The sequence below is a fragment of the Peromyscus leucopus genome, chromosome 6 (assembly GCF_004664715.2).
Source record: "Peromyscus leucopus breed LL Stock chromosome 6, UCI_PerLeu_2.1, whole genome shotgun sequence".
NCBI classification, from domain to species: domain Eukaryota; kingdom Metazoa; phylum Chordata; class Mammalia; order Rodentia; family Cricetidae; genus Peromyscus; species Peromyscus leucopus.
Genome location: NC_051068.1, coordinates 16,729,441 through 16,734,278, shown reverse-complemented (window position 1 = coordinate 16,734,278; position 4,838 = coordinate 16,729,441). Strand labels below are relative to the sequence as shown.

Below are 4,838 nucleotides of genomic sequence, written 5' to 3'. Positions count from 1 at the left end.
TCCAGGGCCAGGGTGCTTTCCTGTCTGTGATTGGTTGATTCCACAGGTCAGTTGGCCAGGGGCAGAGATGACTCTGGTCTGAGCCTACCTGTGTCTCCTTCACTGGCCTTTCTTAGCTTTTTGACATGAATTCTAAGGCCACAGCACATATCTTTCACTGACTCTGATTCTAGGGACCAAGAGTGTTACTTTGGTAGTGGTTTCAGAGTCAGGGCATGTTTCCTTAGTTCTAGGTTTGGGGATAAAGTGTTCATTTCTCTGGCTCAGATCTCAAATCCAGTCTGTGTTTCTTTCACTGGTCCTGGGCTTCAGTACCAAGGTGCTACTTTCCTGCTCTGTGATTGGTTGATTTCACAGATCAGTTGGCCAGGGGCAGAGACGGCTCTGATCTGAGCCTAACTGTGTTTCTTTCTGCCCTGATCTGATCCATCTTTCCCTATTTCTGGGCTCCAGGGTCAGGGTGGGTTTCTTTAGCCAGCCCCTTTTCCCTACAATTATATTGGGAAATATTTGATGTAAGGCCTATTTGCAGTGAATTGGGTAATTGTGGATCTGCAATGACATGTTGTTTGGAACCCTAGCTTTCTCTTCCGTTCGTTGATTCTACACAAAATGAGAAAAGCTGTCCTGAGTCAGGCCTTCCTGTGATGTACTTCTTAGGGGCCCAAGAGCAATTGCTCAATCAATAGTTAATCAGAAACTCAAATACTAGAGTCTTTATGCTGAATAAATTCTGGTATTTTACTGTAGTATTTGAAGTGTGCCTGCCATAGAAAAGTATCTCTAATTCAACCATAATCAGCAACAAGAGGCCAAGGATATATTTAATCACACTAACCATGTCTCAGAACAACATATCTGATAAAACAATTCATTTTGCCTTTGTTTAGTTGGGAAATCACCTTGAAAACAAGTAGAAATTCACACATTCCTCAGTGATCACATCAAGGGTCCAGTCTTGATTTTCTAACCCAGCACCCATGTTTTCTTATCATTTCACAATGTTAGCTCTCAGTGGGTTAGTCTAACAATATTCTAAATCACAATCGACAAAGGACTGAGTCACTGAGCTCAAATAACCATTTAAATTCTACTTACTTAAAACCCACAAGTGATTTTTCCTCTCCAGATGAATGAAAATCAAAGGGGCACTCATTTAAAAAACAAAAACAAACAAAAAACAAACCCCAGACTCTCAGGATAATCCTGTATTCCTGTCTCATTTGTGTATATTTACTCTAGGCATAAATATATGTCTCATTACCTTTTTGGTGATATCTGTCAATCTTGAGTTGCCAGAACTAGGCAGGCATAGAATACACAGGGCTATGCAAATGGCTAAATTAGAAGATGTCATGTGGTTTAATTGAGAGTTTCTCTCAATTTTATATAATATTCCAAAAATGGTTTCAAAAGAATGATGTTTGGTTGGGGTAGTTGCTCTAAAAGACTGAACACAGAGACAAGTTATTTTAAAACAATAAATTTTACTCATGAAATTGTAAATACAAAGAGAGGGAACAGAGTAATTGTATCTTATTCATGATTCCTTGAGAGTAAAGTGAAAGTAGGAATGTGTCCTATAAATTATGCTTGCAATATCTCTCCAAAGTCAGAAAAAGGACAAATTTAATTGATATGTACACACACATACACACACACACACACACACACACGTTACATAAATGCTGATTATGTATTAAAAGCATGGGCCAATGTGACTCCCCAAGTCATACTTCTCCTTTCACAATGTCTTCTGTGTTGTGAACAATTGAAACCTTTTGTTGTCAGTCAATATGTTTAGTAAATGATTCTGTGGTATATGATCTAATGTGTCTAAGCAAACATTATTCCTCTTTTTGTTGGTGTTGCTCAGGAAATTAGTGAATCATTACCTCTTCACTGCAGCTACTTTCTTCTCTTCATACACTTGGTCGAGGACACCAAGCCATTCATCATATAGTCTAGATGTCAGCACACTTCCTGGTATATTTTTTAGAAACTCCTTACATACATAGAAAAAATATTTTGTGGAAAATATATATCACAGAAATTACTCAAAATACTTTCAACTGTAAAATTCAGTTTAGTTCCAACTTCATTCATAGTTCCCAACCTATACCCTAGTTGGAGCCTAGTCTGACATGTAGACCCACTATGTTTTGTCCATCAAAACTAGAAACCTAAGAGCAGATTTTGGGTAGAGCACACTAGCACACAGTTAAGAGATCAATACCTCATCTCAACTTTTATGTTCAAATGACAAACATTCATTATGGTAATTTCTTCATGATCAAGGACTTTTTGCTTCTCACTCTAACGGCTCTGAAACAAGTGACCTAACTGCATGGACCCATGCACACATAAGCCAAGGCTGGGTGAGCCTGGACTTGCTTTCATGTGCTTCATTCTCCAAGAGAAAATGCTTGTAGTAACATTGTTGTAGAATACTATTTTAAGGTGTGTTACTTTTGTTTATGTTGCATTTGTTTAACTCTGTGAAACTGTTACTTTGCCTGTCTAAAACACCTGATGGTCTAACAGAGAGCTGAATGGCCAATAGGGAGGCAGGACAGAGAAATATGTGGGGCTGGCATGCAGAAAGAGTACATAGAAGGAGAAATCTGGGGAGATCAAGGAGCCAAAGAAGGATGAGGCCTTCAGGGGCCAGCCACCCAGCTACATAGTAAGCCACAGAGTAAGAATGAAAGTAAGATATACAGAAGTAAGAAAAGGAAAAACCCAGAGGGGAAAAATTAGATGGGATAATTTAAAGGTAAGAAAAGTTGGCAAGAAATAAACCAAGTTAAGGCTGGGCATTTGTAATTAAGAATAAGCCTTTGTGTGTGGTTTATTTGAGAACTGAGAGCCCCCTCCCCACCAAAAAAGAACAAAACCAACAAAATAACATCCTCTAAGTGGCAGAGGAAATGGAATGTGTGTCATTGTATAGTGACTGTCAAATAAATATCACAAGACTGAGCAACAATATGGTTCCTTAAACAATATTTCTGAACAAAAATATCATCCTTAGTAGCACTAACTTGGGATGGGGAAATCTCATGAAGCCAGACTTCTAGATGAAGAACTACAGACACATAAATACTACTGAGAGTGGAAAAATAAGTCTTCCTCAAAGATGAACCCCCTAATTGGTAATCCAATATCTACTGGTGGCTAAGAAATAATGCATATACTGCTAACCATTAGTGGACTTATCAGGTTGTTTTAACATTTTTATGGATGTATATGTATATATGTATATAATAACAAAAATTAAAGAAAATGGACCCTGTATTTGAGAGGAAGTGGGAAGTTGATGGGAAACATGAGAACTTAGAGCAAGGAAAAGGAAGGAGTGAAATGATGTAATTTAAGTTGAATTTTAATAGTAACATAAAAGTATCATTTTATGGGGCTGAAGAGATGGCTCAGTGATTAAGAATGCCAGCTTCAAAGCCATGAGGACCTGCATTTGGATCTCAACATTGCATGAGAGGGAGACAGGAAAATCATGGGATCTTAATGGCTATGTTAAATGGAGGAGATGCATGCTCTACTAAGGAAGAAAAACTTGCCTCTCAGAAAAAACTTAAAGAGTGACAAAGAATGATGAAAACTGGTAACAAAACACATCTGACTAGGCATGTACACAAGGTGACACTCATATGACTGTATAAAATGACCCTCCATACCCTATTATTATTTTGAAACCTGTTTTGCATGAGGAACACAGAGGAATCAAATAGAAGATACTTAGTCACATTACCCTTCACTGTGACTGGTTTATGCTTGAACCCTTCTGTTGTGAGTATCAGAGGAACATTTGGCTTATCAGATTTCTATCAGTCCTGTCTACTGTCCTTCAAGAGTACACATGATGCAGGAAACTACTCACACCGATTGGGAGGAATCCTGAGTGTAGAGGATGCGAGGACTCGCCCTACCTTTAAGATAGATGCCACAACAGGGACACTTTCGTTGTTCAAGTTCACTTCTGTCCCAGAATCCAGCCTTTCCTTTAGGGATAGGAATGCTCTTGTTTTGCAGGTGTGCTGAAGATACCTTCAGTGATTGCCCCCCTTACACTAATAAAAGGATAGTATGTCCTGAGAAAAGAAAGAGAAACACCTGTCACTCCACTGGCAGCACAGAGCAGGTGTCCCTTCTTCTTGAGAACCAGACTAATGGTGTGCGCAGGTGCAATGCCAGAGCTGGTGTGGATGAAGAGGACCTGACCTGGTTTTGGTGCTTCTATCTCCTGTTGTACCAATCCTACCCTAATGTTAACCCTGAGACCTCAGGCAATGTTTATTTGTAATCAGATTTTCCACTACAGTAAAGTGATTTAATCCAACTTTTCCAATACACGGTTTGTGGTGAATAGCCCTCTCTTACCTTCCTATTCTTAAGCCAATGATTTGATGCACACTTGTTTCTCCACTTGATGATAGAATCGAAGAGGGGAGGTATTTAGGAGAAGCAGGATTTTGTCCTCAGGACAGCCAGAGAAGAACTATATGAGACCTACCAGAATCACTGTAGGTAGAGTGCCATCCTCACAAATGGCAGTCAGATCTTTTCCAAAGAGTTTTCCTGTCTTCACAACTGGTGGGGTTGTGCACACTTGGTCCTGGTGAGGCACAGAGCCCTTGTGGAACAACCAGGATATGAAAGGCTGTCTTCTCTTAAATGTTGGCTCCTCTGTATCTAAAGATGAGATGAGATCATTACACGGAGTAGTTTCATTTATGCAACCTTTGTCGCAGATTCCCAGTTTATAATGTACCTGGTGTAACGCATACAAAGAGGTTATCATTTCTGATATAAAATTTCCG

The 4,838-nt window shown here is 39.3% G+C and overlaps 1 long non-coding RNA gene across 1 annotated transcript in view; it reads right to left on the bottom strand.

The window, feature by feature from the left end:
- Positions 1 to 4,080: 4,080 nt before the first annotated feature.
- Positions 4,081 to 4,838, bottom strand: part of LOC119088155 — a 5,317-nt gene continuing 4,559 nt past the window's right edge. Inside the window, exon 3 of the long non-coding RNA XR_005091746.1 lies at positions 4,081 to 4,710. This is a non-coding gene — a long non-coding RNA (uncharacterized LOC119088155). The remainder of the gene's footprint in view (positions 4,711 to 4,838) is intronic.